This window comes from Pseudophryne corroboree, chromosome 8 (genome assembly GCF_028390025.1).
Source record: "Pseudophryne corroboree isolate aPseCor3 chromosome 8, aPseCor3.hap2, whole genome shotgun sequence".
Taxonomy (NCBI): domain Eukaryota; kingdom Metazoa; phylum Chordata; class Amphibia; order Anura; family Myobatrachidae; genus Pseudophryne; species Pseudophryne corroboree.
In genome coordinates, this window is record NC_086451.1 from 38,387,474 (window position 1) to 38,410,325 (window position 22,852).

The window sequence follows — 22,852 nt, forward strand, 5'->3', positions numbered from 1 at the left end:
GAACACCTTCACCCAAACTGCTAAAACAACACTGATATCTTATCCCTAAACTTTGCTTGAGGGCTCAGTATTTTGCCGGGGGGGGGGGGGGGGCTGACTATTTGCCTAGGGTGCTGAGAAACCTTGCACTGGTCCTGTAAGGGGGACATTTACTAAGCAGTGATAAGAGTGGAGAAGTGAGCCAGTGGAGAAGGTGCCCCATCAACCAATCAGCAGCTCTGTATAATGTTATATTATGCAAATTATAGATGTTACTTCAGTGCTGATTGGTTGCCATGGGCAACTTCTCCACTGGCTCACTTCTTCGCTCTTATCACTGCTTAGTAAATGTCCCCCTGTGACTCCTAGAAGTGGACTCTTACCATACAAATAGTTTAGGTTCTTACCTGGAGTTATTCAATAATATAGATTGTCCTCCTCTTTTGAAAATAGAAGTCTGTCAGTTAATGGAAAAGGTGTCTGGCCAGGCTCACCTTTTTCTGTGTGGGTGCAAGGGTGCTGCAATGACCAACCTGTCTGTAGGGGTAGTTTGTCCTGGTATTTCACTGGTCTCACAGGTGCCAGGTCCGGTTCCCAAATGGGTTTGTAATTATCGGATTTTTAAGCTGTAGGTATTAAGCAGCGTACTAGCGAGGAGCAGATATTTTTAACTTCTCCCCATCTTCTATGTAGCTTGCTCTAGCAGCAAGATAATCATGGTGACCTTTCTGAAAGTCAGGAGTGGCTGAGGTTTGTAGCCTGCTTACCGAGATAACAGTGCATGGCAGGAGTAGGTAGAGAGATGGACAAATTTCTAAGCAGGTGTCTTCTGGTGTATCCAAACTAGAACCACAAGCTCCACCCACAATCATGAAGCTTGTGTTCCTGTTTGGATACACCAGACACCTGCTTAGAAATTTGTCCACCTACCTACTGGTTCAGTGACGTAAAGAGACAGAACCACACACCCAAGCAAATTAATTATTGAGCACCTGGGAAATGATCGGACAAACCTTGACTTGCATATGGGAAATAAACTGAGCCAAATAATGCAGAGCATAAGTGTATTGACTCACCGGAAAGAGAAGACCGTGAAGCGGTTAGTGAGCTTTGACAAATTATTGCCATATTTTCATACCTCCCAACATGACCCACACCAAGAAGGACAAAATGCTCTGTTCCTGGGCTGCCCTCTTAATGTATGATTGCCATCACCTGGGTTGAAACACCTTTCTTATTCATTTACCTGTTCAAAACAGGTGATGGCAAGCATAAATGAAGAGGGTAGTCCAGGAGCAGAGCATTTTGTCCCTCCTGGAATGGGTCTTGTTGGGTGATATGTATTTTGTAAACTAACATACCTGATTCTAAACGAAACACGGTTTGGAGTTTACTTAGGGGAGCGTTGGCACTACTGCGCATGCGTATGTGGCGCAATGCGCACGCGCGTCGTACTAGTACAATGAACTATGTAGTTTCACACAAGGTCTAGCGAAGCTTTTCAGTCGCACTGGCTGCCGCAGAGTGATTGACAGGAAGAGCGCGTTTCTGGGTGTCAACTGACCGTTTTCAGGGAGTGTTTGAAAAAAATTCAGGCGTGCCAGGAAAATCGCAGACGTGGCTGGGAGAACGCAGGGCGTGTTGTGACGTCAAAACAGGAACTGAACAGCCTGAAGTCATCGCAAGCGCTGAGTAGGTCTGAAGCTACTCTGACACTGCACCAAATTTTTTTGTAGCCGCTCTGCGATCCTTTCGTTCGCACTTCTGCTAAGCTAACATACACTCCCAGTGGGCGGTGGCATAGCGTTTGCACGGCTGCTAAAAACTGCTAGCGAGCGAACAACTCGGAATGAGGGCCTATATCACATGCATATACACTGATTACCCATATCATTAATACCACTGACAGGTAAAGTGAATAAGGAAGGGCAGAGAACACATCTTGATTCCACTGTACCATTTTATCGGCTTGTTGCCTCTGTTCTGGTGACGGTCAGTCCTATTAACACCCTTGTCTGTCCAACTATGGCACTGAGTCCTCTGTCTCCTTCCAGCTCGTGCACTCTATCAGGAGGTTGACATGATACACTAGATCTGTTCCTCCTTCCTCCTACCGATCTGCATCACCCTGTAATTGTCTGGCCCCGCAACTTCAATTATTTCATACGGCCTTGCCAGTAACAGCCGAAGGATGATAAAGTACTGTACGCTATGGAGTGGTACATCAATGTTGTTAAAGAAGAATCACTTAGTATGTATTAAACTATAAATTAACACAGAAAAATAACGCCTTTAAATATACAAACTCACACACTTTTAATAATCTATATAAAAAGAGGGGTATTTGGTCAGAGTCAGAGTCCTCACCAGGGGCTGGAGAACACTCGCTCACAACTTCACCTGCCAAAGTTGGTTCATTCCCTGGAGGTGTTGACCCCGACACTTAGCAGTCCACAGTTACCGGGAAGACTTTGCTGTGGACCCATGGACAGCATTTATTAAAGGTGACTCTCAGTTTTATGTACATTTCCCCATGGCCCTGAAGCAGGTCTTTCAGATAAGACTTTTGGGGCTGTGGTTCAATTGCCCATCTGTTTGATGAGACATGTTCTTGGAGGACCTCTTTAAATAGTGAGAAATCTCTGCTAAGAATTAGATGTGGAAACTTAGGAACAATGGTACCAGTAATTGTTTGTCCCTTGGTGATGACTGGCAGGAGAGTTTTTTCATGTTCCCTGGTAGCTCCATGAATACAAAGAACCTTTACTTAGGTCAACCTAGTGGTTATAACTATGGACACAATTGAGCTCAAGACCAAGGACAGCTCACTTCTAATACTCATTATACAACAGCTTAGGAAGCTTGATCTCACCCTAGTTAGTCCATAGGCTTCCTCCTGCAGTGTAGGATACTGTGCTAGCAAATAGCCCTTGTTCCACTCTATTACTACCACTGGATACTGATTCAATTCATGCTTCTAAGTATAGTACTTTAGGGTGCTATTAGCAGTGTCTGACTGGGGCATGAAGATCCCACCAGGGGGATGTAGTAGAGGGGGCCCATGTTTAAGGGGTAGGGTCAGCCAAAAGATGAGGTGTGGTCAGCCACCACACACACTTGGCTAACCACCAGGTTAATTATGGGTGTACTTTCTAAGTAAGTGAACCAAGCACCCTTGCTTAACAGTGGTCTTGCTCCACCAGGTAACTGACTATTTAATAAAATAGCCATGTATAATTTGAGTTCACAGTCTGAAACCTAACCTAGAAGAGAGGGCGGGCTCTTAGGCAGTGTGGGTGACCAGTAATTTCCCGTGTGCCCATGTGGGCCATTTTGACCCTGGCTACTAGCGCCAACATAAACAGTTGTTGGTTAATACTAGAGATGAGTGGTTAGTATTTGCTGAAAACCAAACACACCTGAACTTGAGGTTTCCGAGGAGAACCAAGTCCCAGCTCGGGTCTTGCTGCAAAGTTTGGATCTCAAAAAAAGGCTAAATTTAGATTTCTCCAAAAATAAATAAAAATAACAGATCTTCAGTGTTTTGGATTGCAGACAAGTCCCTCACTCGTGATCAGGTGCAATTTCACAGAGGAGAATGTATGGAATAGGTGTGGAATGTAAATTTTCTTGAATAGATACCATTAGAGAGGGTTTTCTGTAAGTGAAATGGGTGGGAAGGGTGACTGCAGACATCTTTGTCATTGAGTAATGTGTTTTTCCGACATGCTAGCAGCAACTGCAAGTTATTGCAGACCAGAGATGAACTGTTCAGCTATAAAGAAAATCTGAATGCACCCAAACTTCCGAGATCTGAGTAAATCTGAGCACTGGCTCAGGTGTTTCTGCCAAGTTCAGATTCCAAATTTGGGCAAAACATCAACCTACCATCATCAGCATCACCCTGGCATTGGATTATCATGGGCTTTAATCTATATAAGGACCTGGCGGCTGTGAATCAGCACCATTTCACTTCAGTCATGCTGCTGTGTGCTGTACTCTGCTCTGCTGTGTCCATCCATCTAAGGGCTGTGCGGTGTCCATCTAGTACAAGTGGCTGTGCAGTGTCCATCCACAAGCTGTGTCCAGTCCCCTTAGTCTAATCCCATCACACAGTGGTGCTGCGCTGACTCCACAAGCCCCACCCACTGCATTTACATAAGCAGTGTGACTCTGTATTGTCAGTTGCAAAAAAAAAATGTGTGAGCAGAGCTGCCAGTTAAAAAGTGGATAACAATCAGTTTAGAGAAGAGCAGGAGCAGCAATCAGATACTATTACTGCAGATGATGCAACCAGTCATGATGACGATACTAGTCCTTCATCATCATCTATAGCTGCTGCTCAAGGGCAAAGAGGGTTTTAGCCAGGGGATCTGAAATAAAAAAAAAACAATATACAGTGGTAAAGAAAAAAAAAACACTTCTAAAATAAAGTGCAGAAAATCATAAAATTGCCAACATGCCATTCACCACACACAGTTGGAAGGAAAGACTCAGGCCTTCACCCTTATTTCTGAGTGGTGGTTCGGCTACTGTCAGTATAGCATTTTCTTCTGCCTCTCATGATGATTCAAGACCTTTTCAAGCCTAGTCTAGAAGAGGTATAACAAGAAACTGAAAACCACTAAGGCAGTAAAACAAACTGTGCATTCAGAGACAGCAATGCCACAAATCCCTGAGGAGAGTCAGAGACAGAAATGTCACAAATCCCTGAGGAGAGTCTAAGGGGGACATTTACTAAGCAGTGATAAGAGCTGAGAAGTGGCCCCATCAACCATTCAGCAGTTCTGTATCATTTTATAGTATGCAAATTATAGATGTTACTTCAGTGTTGATTGGTTGCCATGGGCAACTTTTCCACTGGTTCACTTCTCTGCTCTAATCACTGCTTAGTAAATGTCCCACTAAGTGTGTCTTCGAGTGCTATGTATGAGCCTGACCTTTCTTATATTGTACTCGTAGACAAGCCACCTTCCACCATTTTTGCTCCCTCTGTAAATGTGGGGATGAGCAGCAGAAGTACAGCTGATGACATAGAAATTGAGGATGCCACTTAAGAAGTGCTAGAGAATGTGAGGATATTTGTGTAGCTGACACCTGCGCTAATGAGGATGTTGAGGATGAGTTTATTTATCCAATAAATACTGTACTGTGTCTGAGTGAGCTGCACCCGTTTTAAAAAAAGTGAAAATTCTCCAGTCTTTTCAAATTCAGTTAAATAGTAATTTTCAAGAAGTTTGTGTCTTTGAGAGGCAGCATATATTACTATAATTACCAAGCATGGGGGTGTACCAGTCAGCTGCGCTGCAAAATAATAATTGCAAAAACATTGGTGTTTAACTGAAATCATATTTCAAAAATGTGTGTTTTTTAGAGGCAACTTACAATGTACATTATCAGGCATGGTGTGTCCCCAACAGCTGCAGCCCAAAATAGTAATTGCTCTTTTTTTTTGCAGGTGTCTAAAAAAACTCCAGTCTTTTCTAATTAAATTTTAATCGTTTATTTCAAGAAGAGTGTATTTATTTATATGAGAAGCAGTCTATATTACTGTACCTAGCTGGCAGCGGCACACCAAAAATAATAACCGCAAAAAAATAATTGTTTGTTGGTGTCTAAAACAATCTGTATTCTTTTAATAGAACTGCATTGTAAATATAATCGCTACTTCCGGCGGGCGCCGTTTACTATAGTGCCCGGAGGAAGCTCATTTGGAGTGAAATGGTTAGGTTTAAGCAATGTGTGATTCAGTGATAATAGATAAGTTAACGATATGTGACATGCATTCGAGAACAGTGATATACTAATAGGAGCGTTACAATAATAGTGTCATAGAGATAACTATTGTACGTACAGATGGGTCCACGTTTATCTTGACCTTTAATAGGATTAACTGAGATTGAGCAGTCGGACTTAATCCCCAGCTGTAATGACTTAATCCCCTGCTGTATTGTTTTCTGTATTGTATTGCAGCTGAGAACAATAGATGAATGGTTTATGTTAAGAAACCATGTTGTGCCTAGGCACAGCAAACTAGCCAAGATAACCGTGGACCCATCTGTATGTCCTCATAATTATCAGCACTTCATGTACGTGCTGCGGGCCACGAATCTAGTGCTATATGACACAAGAGACGGCTGAGTACTTTGATATGAAGTTAAAGGGAATCAAGTTTATCTTGTTCCTGATATATGTCCTGTATGTTATGCTGTCCCTATGATTAGTGGACACTTAACATAGCTGTTGCGTAATTCACAGCAGCACATTGGAAATATAAAGTGTCATACACAAACAAATTTTTTGGTGAATATACGGACAGGGGCAAGGTCTCCTGATACCTACATAAATTATAATACACCTATGTATAATTATATTAAAATACACTTTAGCTGGTGATATTCGGAGCTGCTTACATTTCCAGTATGGACACAATTTAATAGCGTGCAGCATGAGAGTCAAGGGCTGCCCATGTGCATCGTTCATAAGACACCAATACATATATATATATATATATATATATATATATATATATATCTTAGTATCAAGAGGCACATATTTCTTCTGTATACCACAGTGTGGCAAGACAGTCAGTTATTAGGTATTTGCGGTATACAGTACAGCTAGATAGTCAGCCATTTGGGATCTGTAGGAATGTGAGACACTTACGTACCCTCTCCATACATTTATTAACACCTCCCCGCAATATATCACACACACGGCTAGCAGACCTTGGGGCAGATGTATTAACCTGTAGAAGGCATAAGGAAGTGATAAACCAGTGATATGTGCAAGGTGATAAAGGCACCAGCCAATCAGCTCCAATATGTAAATTAACACTTAGGATCTGATTGGCTGCTGCCTTTATCACCTTACACATATCACTGGTTTATCACTTCCTTATGCCTTCTCCAGGTTAATACTGTACATCTGCCCCTTTAAGTGCTGCCGTGGCTTGCGGAATGGACACAGTTCAGCATAGTGCTGTGACATACTGAATAGAGATCAATTGATACAGTGTGGTCACACTGTTAGATATTGGGGATCGGTTTCATATTGTGTAGCAAGATAATCAGCTATTGGGGACTTGTATCACATGTTAGATATTGACTTACCTTTTTAGCATATCCACTAATATTTCTATGTAATATACCACACTCACGGCTAGTGAATATTAAGCGTCACCATAACATACTGAGCGGATACAGCTCAGTATAATGTAAAAAGACAGTCAACCAGCATGGATCTATATTTCATATTAGATACCAACTGATAAATTCATATATTATTTCAAGAGTGCTGTCATTCTAAGATACTTCAGGGGATAAAAAGTTGTGGATTTACTGAACTATTTATGATACCCCTATTAGTTCTCCTTGTGTTAAAGTGATATATGTACGATTATAAACTCAGTTTCATTGTGCGGTGTCTCACGATTTGATACTGTTAGCACATATCCAGCAACTTTGTTTCAATCATATATTGACATTACAATACTAAGACATTAATAGCCTGTGACAGGACGGTCCCGTACGAAAGCACTCGCCGCTTTCGCGTCCCGTTGGCTGCGCACGGAATGGAAGGTCAAGTCACACGAGGCCTGACCACATAGGGGATTCCCGCTTACCGTCAGTAACCGCCTGTTACTGACTCCACCCACTGCGTTGTGGGCGGATTTATGCTGCCACCACCAAACTCCTAACCTGCCGTGGCGTTTGGAACCACGGTTCTGCTCTGTATGTGCCGACGCACTGCCTTACCACACCAGTGTGGTGCTGACGAATCCCCACTAGCCACTTGCTAGGCCTCTACCGGTAGCTGGTGGAAGGTGGAACTTGGAGACGTTAGGTGCTTCCCTGGACAGCCGGAGGACGGGGCTATGGTTGGCATAACCCTGTAGGTCACAAGATGAAGCAGTCTTCTTGAGGCAATGATGTTTATTTGCTCAATGATAACCTTTAAAAAGGCTCCTCCCTATTGCTAGGGGCAACAGCATACAATCAGATGTTTCAGCAGAATAAAGATGGTACAATACAATCTCTATGGGCCAACTGCCCTCCTTTTATCCCACTCCAATACACATTACCACAGGGGGTAAGCCCGCCCTGTGGTGTACAACCAATCAATGTTTACCCATGAGCTGTGCATGCCTTGGTCACATGCACAGCTAACATTGTTCTCTATGGACAGTAGGGAGTGGTCACTCTCCTATGACTGTCCCATCCTGGAGGATCAGGATACGCCCTGGTGCCGTTCAGTCTAGGCTGGGGGAAGTTTTCCCTCCTAAACTGACTTCCAGAAACCTGCCCGGGACCCAGCCCACTGCCTGCAGCCAGGATTTGGGCTCCAGAGCTGGGCAGCCTAGCTCCCCGGTCCAGGTTTCCAGGCCACTACGGGTGATCTCCATGGAGCTCCAGAAAACCACTCAGCTTGTTTCAAAGCTGAGCTTCTTCTCTTTCTCCCAATTCCCCTTTAAAGTATGAGGCTGGATGGGAAAGTATTCTGTTTTTGGGGAAAAGGTCTGGGAGAATCCATCAGCCTGCACAGCCATGGATTCCCCCCTCCTGGGACACACAACCAAGTAAGTGCATTTTACCTTTAAATACATCACATTTAAAACACACTGTACATTCCCCTTTAAGTACTGTGCCCAGCGCTGGGCTCCCCTAGCCCTGCAGCCTGGCTGCTAGGGCTCTCCCTCTCTGCGCTGGAGGTATGGGGCTGGCTTCCCCCATCCTCCAGCCTGCCTGCCTGCCTCTGGGGTCCAGTTAGCTGGCGCTCCCTGTCCCCCCAGTGGGGCACTCACTTTGAGGCCTCGCCGCACGTAGCGGCGCACCCCCCTGATCCGAAGCCCTTGTCCCAGCCGCCGTGGCTCTGGGTCCTTTGCAGCGCTGAGGTGCCGGGAGCGTAGCTCCCGGACCCCAGCACTCACCAACCTACTCATCCCCCCGCCGCCAGGGAGCCGGCTAGCCCGGTCCCCTGTATGCGGCGCTGGATCTGTGGCCTCGCTGCAGCGTCCGGTGTGGAGCCGGGCTGCGGCGCACCCCCCTTGCCGCCCAGCAGCCCGGGACGTTCGTCCCGGCTGCCGCTGCTGGCCGCCTCCAGTGTGCTGAGGCGCCGGTAGCAGAGCTCCCGTCCCCCAGCACAGGCAAGCCCAGAGCGCGCTGCAGCAGGAGCTGAGCTCCCAGCCGCAGCGGCTCACCCTTCTCCCCCCGGCGCACACACAGCTCAGTGCGCCGGGGGGCTGTGCTCACCGCTGCCGTTGCCGGGAGCAGAGCTCCCGGACCCTGGCGGTCAGTGGCGCACTCCGATCGCTGCAGCGGGAGCTGATCTCCTGGCTGCAGCGGTTCACCTCTCCCCCGGCGCGCACACACTGTTCAGCGCGCCGGGGGCTGCCCTCACTGCCGCGGTCTCCGGAGGGGTCCGGGACTGCGGCACACATTTAAAATACATATTTTAAACATTTATAAAACACGGCGCCTAGCGCCCACAGTAGTTTAAACCTGGCGCCAAGCGCCCATTGTCTGTAAAATGGCGCCGGGCACTAGGGGTTAACCCCTTCAGTGCCGCGGCGGCCATTTTCCACGTGGGCTGGAGCCCCTCCGGCCACATAGCCTTTCACACCGCAGCTTAAACCCGGTAAATTGCCGATTTTTAAGCCTTCTAAAACGGTTCTAGCTGCGGTGTGAAAGGGCCACCTTGAATTTACCATTTTCAAAATACTGGTATTTTGAAACGGTTAAAAAGCAGGGTCCTATACGGTTCAGACCCCTTTCATTGTGCAGTGTGAAAGGCTCAGAAACTGTATTTCCAAGCCACAGAAGGTGATAGGCTGTCTCCATGTGTGATGTCACTAGACAGAAGCAGGAAATAAACTGGAGGAAACACATGAGAGTGAAGGGAGCGTTTTATTATACAGAATACAGTTTAAAATGGCAAATTGGAGTGATGAGGAGGTTAGGGAGCTGCTTAGGATCAGAGGGGATGAAGAAATATGTAGACAAATCACTGGGACAGTGAAGGATGCAGTAATCTACAAAAACATGGTAAAGATGCTTGAAGCTGCTGGGTTCCATCGTACGACTAGCCAAATAATTAATAATTAATAAATATTAATAATGTGTGGGCCAGAAAAGTAGTGATGAGCGGGTTCGGTTCCTCGGAATCCGAACCCCCCCGAACTTCAGCCTTTTTACACGGATCCGAGGCAGACTCGGATCTTCCCGCCTTGCTCGGCAAACCCGAGCGCGCCCGAACGTCATCATCCCGCTGTCGGATTCTCGCGAGGCTCGGATTCTATCGCGGGACTCGGATTCTATATAAGGAGCCGCGCGTCGCCGCCATTTTCACACGTGCATTGAGATTCATAGGGAGAGGACGTGGCTGGCGTCCTCTCCATTTAGATTAGAAGAGAGAGAGTGAGAGTGAGACACTTGATTTACTGGAGCTTAGGAGTACTCAGAGAGTGCAGAGTTTACTAGTGACTGACCAGTGACCACCAGTGCAGTTTTATTATATTATTATTTAATATAATCCGTTCTCTGCCTGAAAAAAACCGATACACAGTGACACAGTAACAGTATACCATATCTGTGCTCAGCCTCAGTGTGCTGCATCATCTATGGATATCTGACTGTGCTGAGTGCTCAGTGCTCACACAGCTTAATTGTGGGGGAGACTGGGGAGCAGTAGCAGGAGTACATATTATTTAACAGTGCACACTTTTGCTGCCAGAGTGCCACTGCCAGTGTGACTGACCAGTGACCACTGTCTGACCACCAGTATATTGTGATTGTCTGCCTGAAAAAGTTAAACACTCGTCGTGTGGTGTTTTTATTCTATAAACGCATTCTGCTGACAGTGTCCAGCAGGTCCGTCATTAATTATATAATATATACCTGTCCGGCTGCAGTAGTGATATATATATATTTTTTTATATCATTATCATCCAGTCTATATTAGCAGCAGACGCAGTACGGTAGTCCACGGCTGTAGCTACCTCTGTGTCGGCAGTCGCTCGTCCATCCATAATTGTATACCACCTACCTGTGGTGTTTTTTTTTTTCTATCTTCTTGATACTAGTAGCTTACTTTAGGAGTCTGCAGTGCTGACAGTGTCCAGCAGGTCCGTCATTATAATATATACCTGTCCGGCTGCAGTAGTGATATATATATATTTTTTATATCATTATCATCCAGTCTATATTAGCAGCAGACGCAGTACGGTAGTCCACGGCTGTAGCTACCTCTGTGTCGGCAGTCGCTCGTCCATCCATAATTGTATACCACCTACCTGTGGTGTTTTTTTTTTTTTCTATCTTCTTGATACTACTAGTAGCTTTCTTTAGGAGTCTGCAGTGCTGACAGTGTCCAGCAGGTCCGTCATTATATAATATATACCTGTCCGGCTGCAGTAGTGATATATATATATTTTTTATATCATTATCATCCAGTCTATATTAGCAGCAGACGCAGTACGGTAGTCCACGGCTGTAGCTACCTCTGTGTCGGCAGTCGCTCGTCCATCCATAATTGTATACCACCTACCTGTGGTGTTTTTTTTTCTTTCTATCTTCTTGATACTAGTAGCTTACTTTAGGAGTCTGCAGTGCTGACAGTGTCCAGCAGGTCCGTCATTATATAATATATACCTGTCCGGCTGCAGTAGTGATATATATATATTTTTTATATCATTATCATCCAGTCTATATTAGCAGCAGACGCAGTACGGTAGTCCACGGCTGTAGCTACCTCTGTGTCGGCAGTCGCTCGTCCATCCATAATTGTATACCACCTACCTGTGGTGTTTTTTTTTTTTTCTATCTTCTTGATACTAGTAGCTTACTTTAGGAGTCTGCAGTGCTGACAGTGTCCAGCAGGTCCGTCATTATATAATATATTCCTGTCCGGCTGCAGTAGTGATATATATATATTTTTTATATCATTATCATCCAGTCTATATTAGCAGCAGACGCAGTACGGTAGTCCACGGCTGTAGCTACCTCTGTGTCGGCAGTCGCTCGTCCATCCATAATTGTATACCACCTACCTGTGGTGTTTTTTTTTTTTTCTATCTTCTTGATACTAGTAGCTTACTTTAGGAGTCTGCAGTGCTGACAGTGTCCAGCAGGTCCGTCATTATATAATATATACCTGTCCGGCTGCAGTAGTGATATATATATATTTTTAATATCATTATCATCCAGTCTATATTAGCAGCAGACGCAGTACGGTAGTCCACGGCTGTAGCTACCTCTGTGTCGGCAGTCGCTCGTCCATCCATAATTGTATACCACCTACCTGTGGTGTGTTTTTTTTTCTATCTTCTTGATACTAGTAGCTTACTTTAGGAGTCTGCAGTGCTGACAGTGTCCAGCAGGTCCGTCATTATATAATATATACCTGTCCGGCTGCAGTAGTGATATATATATATTTTTTATATCATTATCATCCAGTCTATATTAGCAGCAGACACAGTACGGTAGTCCATGGCTGTAGCTACCTCTGTGTCGGCAGTCGCTCATCCATCCATAATTGTATACCACCTACCTGTGGTGTTTTTTTTTTTTTTCTATCTTCTTGATACTAGTAGCTTACTTTAGGAGTCTGCAGTGCTGACAGTGTCCAGCAGGTCCGTCATTATATAATATATACCTGTCCGGCTGCAGTAGTGATATATATATATTTTTTATATCATTATCATCCAGTCTATATTAGCAGCAGACGCAGTACGGTAGTCCACGGCTGTAGCTACCTCTGTGTCGGCAGTCGCTCGTCCATCCATAAGTATACTAGTATCCATCCATCTCCATTGTTTACCTGAGGTGCCTTTTAGTTGTGCCTATTAAAATATGGAGAACAAAAATGTTGAGGTTCCAAAAATAGGGAAAGATCAAGATCCACTTCCACCTCGTGCTGAAGCTGCTGCCACTAGTCATGGCCGAGACGATGAAATGCCAGCAACGTCGTCTGCCAAGGCCGATGCCCAATGTCATAGTACAGAGCATGTAAAATCCAAAACACCAAATATCAGTAAAAAAAGGACTCAAAAATCTAAAATAAAATTGTCGGAGGAGAAGCGTAAACTTGCCAATATGCCATTTACCACACGGAGTGGCAAGGAACGGCTGAGGCCCTGGCCTATGTTCATGGCTAGCGGTTCAGCTTCACATGAGGATGGAAGCACTCAGCCTCTCGCTAGAAAAATGAAAAGACTCAAGCTGGCAAAAGCACAGCAAAGAACTGTGCGTTCTTCGAAATCACAAATCCACAAGTAGAGTCCAATTGTGTTGTTTGCGATGCCTGACCTTCCCAACACTGGACGTGAAGAGCATGCGCCTTCCACCATTTGCACGCCCCCTGCAAGTGCTGGAAGGAGCACCCGCAGTCCAGTTCCTGATAGTCAGATTGAAGATGTCAGTGTTGAAGTACACCAGGATGAGGAGGATATGGGTGCTGCTGGCGCTGGGGAGGAAATTGACAAGGAGGATTCTGATGGTGAGGTGGTTTGTTTAAGTCAGGCACCCGGGGAGACACCTGTTGTCCGTGGGAGGAATAGGGCCATTGACATGCCTGGTGAAAATACCAAAAAAATCAGCTCTTCGGTGTGGAAGTATTTCAACAGAAATGCGGACAACATTTGTCAAGCCGTGTGTTGCCTTTGTCAAGCTGTAATAAGTAGGGGTAAGGACGTTAACCACCTCGGAACATCCTTCCTTATACGTCACCTGCAGCGCATTCATCATAAGTCAGTGACAAGTTCAAAAACTTTGGGCGACAGCGGAAGCAGTCCACTGACCAGTAAATCCCTTCCTCTTGTAACCAAGCTCACGCAAACCACCCCACCAACTCCCTCAGTGTCAATTTCCTCCTTCCCCAGGAATGCCAATAGTCCTGCAGGCCATGTCACTGGCAATTCTGACGAGTCCTCTCCTGCCTGGGATTCCTCCGATGCATCCTTGCGTGTAACGCCTACTGCTGCTGGCGCTGCTGTTGTTGCTGCTGGGAGTCGATGGTCATCCCAGAGGGGAAGTCGTACTCGTAAGACCACTTTTACTACTTCCACCAAGCAATTGACTGTCCAAAAGTCCTTTGCGAGGAAGATGAAATATCACAGCAGTCATCCTGCTGCAAAGCGGATAACTGAGGCCTTGGCATCCTGGGCGGTGAGAAACGTGGTTCCGGTATCCATCATTACTGCAGAGCCAACTAGAGACTTGTTGGAGGTACTGTGTCCCCGGTACCAAATACTATCTAGGTTCCATTTCTCTAGGCAGGCGATACCGAAAATGTACACAGACCTCAGAAAAAGACTCACCAGTGTCCTAAAAAATGCAGTTGTACCCAATGTCCACTTAACCACGGACATGTGGACAAGTGGAGCAGGGCAGGCTCAGGACTATATGACTGTGACAGCCCACTGGGTAGATGTATGGACTCCCGCCACAAGAACAGCAGCGGCGGCACCAGTAGCAGCATCTCGCAAACGCCAACTCTTTCCTAGGCAGGCTACGCTTTGTATCACCGCTTTCCAGAATACGCACACAGCTAAAAACCTCTTACGGCAACTGAGGAAGATCATCGCAGAATGGCTTACCCCAATTGGACTCTCCTGTGGATTGTGGCATCGGACATCGCCAGCAATATTGTGTGTGCATTAAATCTGGGCAAATTCCAGCACGTCCCATGTTTTGCACAAACCTTGAATTTGGGGGTGCAGAATTATTTAAAAAACGAGAGGGGCGTGCAAGAGATGCTGTCGGTGGCCAGAAGAATTGCGGGACACTTTCGGCGTACAGGCACCACGTACAGAAGACTGGAGCACCACCAAAAACGCCTGAACCTGCCCTGCCATCATCTGAAGCAAGAAGTGGTAACGAGGTGGAATTCAACCCTCTATATGCTTCAGAGGTTGGAGGAGCAGCAAAAGGCCATTCAAGCCTATACAACTGAGCACGATATAGGAGGTGGAATGCACCTGTCTCAAGCGCAGTGGAGAATGATTTCAACGTTGTGCAAGGTTCTGCAACCTTTTGAACTTGCCACACGTGAAGTCAGTTCAGACACTGCCAGCCTGAGTCAGGTCATTCCCCTCATCAGGCTTTTGCAGAAGAAGCTGGAGACATTGAAGGAGGAGCTAACACAGAGCGATTCCGCTAGGCATGTGGGACTTGTGGATGGAGCCCTTAATTCGCTTAACAAGGATTCACGGGTGGTCAATCTGTTGAAATCAGAGCACTACATTTTGGCCACCGTGCTCGATCCTAGATTTAAAACCTACCTTGGATCTCTCTTTCCGGCAGACACAAGTCTGCTGGGGTTCAAAGAACTGCTGGTGACAAAATTGTCAAGTCAAGCGGAACGCGACCTGTCAACATCTCCTCCTTCACATTCTCCCGCAACTGGGGGTGCGAGGAAAAGGCTCAGAATTCCGAGCCCACCCGCTGGCGGTGATGCAGGGCAGTCTGGAGCGACTGCTGATGCTGACATCTGGTCCGGACTGAAGGACCTGACAACGATTACGGACATGTCGTCTACTGTCACTGCATATGATTCTCTCCCCATTGAAAGAATGGTGGAGGATTATATGAGTGACCGCATCCAAGTAGGCACGTCAGACAGTCCGTACTTATACTGGCAGGAAAAAGAGGCAATTTGGAGGCCCTTGCACAAACTGGCTTTATTCTACCTAAGTTGCCCTCCCACAAGTGTGTACTCCGAAAGAGTGTTTAGTGCCGCCGCTCACCTTGTCAGCAATCGGCGTACGAGGTTACATCCAGAAAATGTGGAGAAGATGATGTTCATTAAAATGAATTATAATCAATTCCTCCGTGGAGACATTCACCAGCAGCAATTGCCTCCACAAAGTACACAGGGAGCTGAGATGGTGGATTCCAGTGGGGACGAATTGATAATCTGTGAGGAGGGGGATGTACACGGTGATATATCGTAGGATGATGATGAGGTGGACATCTTGCCTCTGTAGAGCCAGTTTGTGCAAGGAGAGATTAATTGCTTCTTTTTTGGTGGGGGTCCAAACCAACCCGTAATTTCAGTCACAGTCGTGTGGCAGACCCTGTCACTGAAATGATGGGTTGGTTAAAGTGTGCATGTCCTGTTTATACAACATAAGGGTGGGTGGGAGGGCCCAAGGACAATTCCATCTTGCACCTCTTTTTTCTTTCATTTTTCTTTGCGTCATGTGCTGTTTGGGGAGTGTTTTTTGGAAGGGCCATCCTGCGTGACACTGCAGTGCCACTCCTAGATGGGCCAGGTGTTTGTGTCGGCCACTTGGGTCGCTTATCTTACTCACACAGCTACCTCATTGCGCCTCTTTTTTTTCTTCTTTCCGTCATGTGCTGTTTGGGGAGTGTTTTTTGGAAGGGCCATCCTGCGTGACACTGCAGTGCCACTCCTAGATGGGCCAGGTGTTTGTGTCGGCCACTTGGGTCGCTTATCTTACTCACACAGCTACCTAATTGCGCCTCTTTTTTTCTTTGCGTCATGTGCTGTTTGGGGAGTGTTTTTTGGAAGGGCCATCCTGCGTGACACTGCAGTGCCACTCCTAGATGGGCCAGGTGTTTGTGTCGGCCACTTGGGTCGCTTATCTTACTCACACAGCTACCTAATTGCGCCTCTTTTTTTCTTTGCGTCATGTGCTGTTTGGGGAGTGTTTTTTGGAAGGGCCATCCTGCGTGACACTGCAGTGCCACTCCTAGATGGGCCAGGTGTTTGTGTCGGCCACTTGGGTCGCTGAGCTTAGTCATCCAGCGACCTCGGTGCAAATTTTAGGACTAAAAATAATATTGTGAGGTGTGAGGTGTTCAGAATAGACTGAAAATTAGTGGAAATAATGGTTATTGAGGTTAATAATACTTTGGGATCAAAATGACCCCCAAATTCTATGATTTAAGCTGTTTTTTAGGGATTTTTGAAAAAAAAAAAACGAATCCAAAACACACCCGAATCTGACAAAAAAAATTCGGTGAGGTTTTGCCAAAACGCGTTCGAACCCAAAACACGGCCGCGGAACCGAACCCAAAACCAAAACACAAAACCCGAAAATTTCCGGTGCTCATCACTACAGAAAAGTCCATTTACAATGACAACCACTGTTTTCTATGGGTGCAACGGGTTCAGTGTGAAAGGTACCAAAACGGTAATGAAATTGTAATTTACCAGTTACAACATGCGATGTGAAGGGGGTTTAACTGCTCAGACCCGTTTTAAGAAACGTTTTAAAAGCAGGGTGTGCGATGTGAAAGCAGCATCAGTGGCAGGTGTTTTGAGTCACAGTTGCAACATTAAAATATCACGGTTATAACTTGTTGCAACTTCTTATGACTCAAAGAACATGTTAACATAATTCTTCTATGACATATAGTAATAGCTCCAATTAATATCAGAAATAATATAGATCTCGTCAGAACTTAGCACTGGCACAATGAAGCATACTTATACATGTATGCATGTCATGTACATCTGAAATAAATAATTAGTGACATATACAGGGAACGACACATTTGCTTTGTTTTGTTTTTTTAAATCTTTATTCACATTAAGTTTATTCTTTATCACATTTAATTTTTCTTTATTTTTTGGATTTTAATATTTCGCTCTATTGTTAATAAAGGACATATTTTAGTCCCACAATAAAAATAAAAATCTTTTTAACAGTAATCAAGATTATGGGCATTTAAGCCTTTATTGAATATCAATACTGTGGATATATATCTTGATTATAACTAATTATAATAACACATGTCAGTTGGGTTGAGTGCACCACAATTGTACCTGGTTTCTCTCTCCTTTCCCCTCTCTATGTGGTTTTGATTCTATATCCTTACCCAAACCAGTTGGTAGCACCTTTCGAGCCTTCACACATATATATGGGTATTCCCAAAATAAGGGTTTGATTAGACGGAAGGCACCCCAACTTTGGAATATATATATGATTTACCCATATCGGTGCGGGTTACTCTCCAGACCTGGTGGGAGCCTTGTGCTTTACCAGTTGGAATCCCTAGCTGCATTGTAACAGTAACCCCCTCATTTCCCTATCTCATAATATGTTCTCTAAGGGGGTGATTCAGACCTGATCTCTGACATGCGGGGGACACCCAGCACAGGGCTAGTCCGCCCCGCATGTCAGGACCTCCCCCCCCCCCCCCCCCGCACGGTTGCAAAAGCATCGTACGGTGGCAATGCTTTTGCTCCTGCCAAGTAGCTCCCTGCCTGTGAAGCCTAGCTGTGCTGGCAGGCGGCTACCTGCCATGTTCTGGGTCGCAGCGGCTGCGTGTGATGTCACACAGCCGCCACGGCCCGCCCTAGCAACGGTCCGGACACGTCTGTGTTGTCCAGACCGCGCCCCCACAATGGCGTACTAACGCCGTTGGCACGCCCCCTCCCGCCCCATGACCGCATCTCACTTGGTGCGCACGCACAGTGCGGCCGCTGCACGTGCGCACTAGACATAGGGCATTAGGCTACGCAGCGATCGGGTCTGAATTAGGCCCTTAGTGTGGTGGCAGCTAAGTTCAACTACAGTAGCTTTACTCATGTCCAGAGGTGGATCTACCGGCAGGGCAAGCAGTGCATTGCACTGGGGCCCGCCTCTGTCCAGGGGCCCAAGCATGTAATGAGTCAAACTGACTCATTACATGCCGCTGTGCGCTGCGGGCAACCGCTGCCCGCAGTGCACAGCCGCCCACAGAGGAGAAGAGCAGCGGCACGGACGGGGGAAGAAGGAGGACGGAGGTGAAGGAGGGAGCCGCAGCAGCGCTTTGTTACTGGTGGAGGCGCTGCTGCCGCTGCCCCTCTGCTTCACTATAGGCTGTCTTCCGAGAACAGCCTATAGTGAAGCAGGGGGGCAGCAGCAGCAGCAGCGCCTCCACCAATAACACAGCGCTGCTGCGGCTCCCTCCTTCACCTCGTCTACTGCCCGGGAATCGTCAAGCTGCACGAGGAGCCTGAGCCAGCGGAGAGGGTAAGTATGATTCTACTTTCTTTCTTTCTTTCTTTCTTTCTTTCTTTCTTTCTTTCTTTCTTTCTTTCTTTCTTTCTTTCTTTCTTTCTTTCTTTCTTTCCTTCTTTCTTTCTTTCTCTTTTTGTTGGGACTGCCTGCCGCTATGTGTAAAAGTGGGGGACTGCCTACCGCAATGTGTAAAAAGGGTGGACTGCCTGCCGCTATGTGTAAAAATGGGGGACTGCCTGCCGCAATGTGTAAAAAGGGGGGACTGCCTGCCGCAATGTGTAAAAATGGGGAATCTGCCTGCCGCAATGTGTAAAAATGGGGTATCTGCCTGCCGCTATGTGTAAAAAGGGAGAATCTGCCTTCCGTAATGTGTAAAAATGGGGAATCTGCCTGCCACAATGTGTAAAAACGGGGGACTGCCTGCCGCAACGTGTAAAAAGGGGGAATCTGCCTGCCGTAATGTGTAACAAGGGCACGCTGTCTGCCGTAATGTGTAACAAGGGCACGCTGTCTGCCGTAATGTGTAACAAGGGCACGCTGTCTGCCGTAATGTGTAACAAGGGCACGCTGTCTGCCGCTATGTGTAAAAAGTGTACGTTGTCTGCCGTTATGTGTAAAAAGTGTACGCTGCCTGCCGTAATGTGTAAAAAGGGGACGCTGTCTGCCGTAATGTGTAAAAAGGGGGACGCTGTCTGCCGTTATGTGTAAAAAGTGTACGCTGTCTGCCGCTATGTTTAACAAGGGCACGCTGTCTGCCGTTATGTGTAAAAAGTGTACGCTGTCTGCCGTAATGTGTAAAAAGTGCACGCTGTCTGCCGCTATGTGTAACAAGGGCACGCTGTCTGCCGTTATGTGTAAAAAGGGGACGCTGTCTGCCGTAATGTATAAAAAGGGGGACGCTGTCTGCCGTAATGTGTAAAAAGGGGACGCTGTCTGCCGTAATGTGTAAAAAGAGGAATCTGTTCGCTGTAAGGTGTAAAAGGGTCTCTACCTGGTGTAGTGGTGCTACTGTGCGGCATAATTTGAAGAATGGAGACTACTGTGCACCGTTTTAGGAATTGGTATTATTTTGTGGCCACACCCCTTCCCCGCGAAGCCACGCCACTATGTATTTTTGCACGCGCCTACGGCGCGCACTGCCCCTGTTTTGCATGCAGGGGTGGGGCTCCGATGCCGTTTCTTGCACACAGTGCTAAAATGTCTAGTTACGGCACTGTTGCTAGGTATCCATTTCTCTGGCCCTGAGCAGGTCCCCCTCACCAGATCCTCTCAAGGGGTGAGGGGGTGGACTTGGATGGGATGGGGGGGGCAAAGCATTTTGTCGCACCTGGGCCCACCGCTTGCTAGTTCCGCCACTGCTCATGTCCCAGTGAAAAACATAAAATCAATCATGGATCAGAATAAAAGCAACCTAGTGCTAGGACTGGTAGTCATAATACTTCTTCAACATCTACTTTTAAAGGACGTGAAGAGGGAAGGATTAAGAAAGGGCACCTCAAATTTAAGCACTTTTTCAAAATCTTAAAGAAAACATCTCATTTAAGTATAAAGGGAAAAGTGTCACGATCCGGGTATCTGGACGCCATTTCTTACCCATCAGATGCCTCCTAAGGCTGGCTCAGCGCTCCAGGACCGGATCCCATCTGTTATCCTAATGTTCACATTCCTGCATCCTCTCCTGTCTCTCTGAGACGCTGTCACAGTAACGCCTTATTACATCTTGCATGGCGTCTCCCGCGGCCTCCGCCGCCGTCCCTGAGCTTCTGCATGCAGAGTGTCAGAGTGGCGATTACGTCAGCCGCGGCCTCCGCTGTGTCCGCGTGGTTGGATGTGCACTTGTCAGCCTGGCGTCTCCTGTCTCCAGTGGCCGGCGCCGCCATTACTGTTTTCATTACCACATGGATTACAAACCAAACTTCCCTCCAAGTGTCTGCATGGGCGCTGCCATCTTGGATTCTGTCAGCTGATCATTTCCTCCAATCTGTTGTCAGTATTGTTAATCTGCATAATTGCCTAGCCAATCCCTTCCTTGCTGCAGGTATAAATACACTGTGCCTGAGCAAGGAAGGCGTCAGTGCTTTGGTTGTCAAACCTAGTTCCTGTTTGTCTCTCTCCTGTGATTGTCTTCCAGGTTCCAGCTCCAGTCTCAAGACTTCCACCATAGAGACCCGCACCAGCATTCCACCTGCGGTGTAGCCTGACTCTCCAATCCATTGTGGATTCATCTGTTTCCAGCTACAACATTACCTGCTTCCAGCCCAGCTTCCAGCAGAGTACAGCTTCTCTTAAAGGGCCGGTGTCCTTTCTACACTTTACCACTCTCCACCGGTATTATTATTTCTCCGCTCTCAAGTTCTACATTTCAGTTCATATTTCATCGCTCCCAAGTTCATTTATTATTTAACTGGTTCCAGCCAGTATCCACTCCGTGCTAACAACAGTCTGGTTCCAGCCAGTATCCACAGCAGCCGTTTTATCTTCAGCAACCCAGCTTTTCCTGGAACACCAGCTGGTACAATCCTGGGTTATCTCCATTGCTACAGTCGGGCCTGGTAAGGACTTTCCATCTAGAAGATTATAAGAACTATCTCACACTACCAGTGCCCTGTGGCTCCTGCCATCCTGTAGTACCCAGGAACTGTATTTATTCTTTGCTGACTTTTACGTTTTCTTTTACTGCTGCTGTGTTGCGGAGTTGTCATAATAAACATCATTGACTTTTATCCAAGTTGTCGTGGTCACGCCTTCGGGCAGTTATTATTCATGTTACTTACATGTCCAGGGGTCTGATACAACCTCCCAGGTTCCGGTACATCTCAGCCCCTACAACTGAGGCTGCCTCCAGTCAGCTCAGGCCCTCAGATGTGACAGTAAGCACTGACCTAATGAATCCAGCCGGAGACCAGGATCAAGCGGCCAGGCCGATGCAAGAACTGGCAGCCCGACTAGAACATCAGGAGGCTGCACAGGGCCACATCATCCGCTGTCTCCAGGATTTCTCTACTCGGCTGGATGGGATTCAGACAACTCTCCGTGGATCAGGCGCGTCTGGTGCGTCAACCACAGTGACTCCAGCTATAACCCCACCCACCTTACCCATTTCTGCTCCACGTCTTCATCTTCCAACGCCAGCAAAATTTGACGGATCTCCAAGATTCTGCAGGGGATTTCTCAACCAGTGTGAGATTCAGTTTGAGCTACAACCTGGCAATTTTCCCAGTGACCGTACAAAAATTGCCTACATTATTTCTTTTCTCAGTGGCTCAGCCCTTGATTGGGCATCACCGTTATGGGAGAGGTCCGACACCCTGCTATCTTCCTACACTGCCTTCGTGTCAACATTCAGGCGCATCTTCGACGAGCCAGGCCGGGTAACCTCAGCTTCATCCGAGATTCTCCGTTTACGCCAGGGGTCACGTACTGTAGGACAATATCTGATACAGTTCCAGATCCTGGCGTCCGAACTGGCATGGAACGACGAGGCCCTGTATGCTGCATTCTGGCATGGCTTATCTGAGCGTATTAAAGATGAGTTAGCTACCAGAGACTTACCTTCTAAGTTAGATGAGCTAATCTCACTCTGCACGAAAGTTGATTTACGTTTCAGAGAGAGAGCAACTGAGCGTGGAAGATCATCTGCTCCAAAATCTTCTGCTCCTCCTCCTCGTCAACTGTCACCATCTAAAGATGAGCCCATGCAACTTGGCCGTTCCCGTTTAACTCCTGCTGAGCGCCGAAGACGTCTCTCCGAGTCTCTCTGTCTCTATTGTGCAGCTCCGTCTCACACCATTAATGCCTGTCCCAAACGTCCGGGAAACTCCAAATCCTAGCTCGCCAAGGAGAGGGCCGGCTAGGAGTAATGATCTCCTCTCCATCTCCTCAAGATTGTAATCTCCCAGTCTC

At 46.7% G+C, this 22,852-nt stretch overlaps 1 long non-coding RNA gene across 1 annotated transcript in view; it reads right to left on the minus strand.

Annotated features, from left to right (window-relative positions):
- Positions 1–2,270: 2,270 nt before the first annotated feature.
- Positions 2,271–22,852, minus strand: part of LOC134947460 (uncharacterized) — a 103,153-nt gene continuing 82,571 nt past the window's right edge. Inside the window, exon 3 of the long non-coding RNA XR_010182560.1 lies at positions 2,271–4,352. This is a non-coding gene — a long non-coding RNA (uncharacterized LOC134947460). The remainder of the gene's footprint in view (positions 4,353–22,852) is intronic.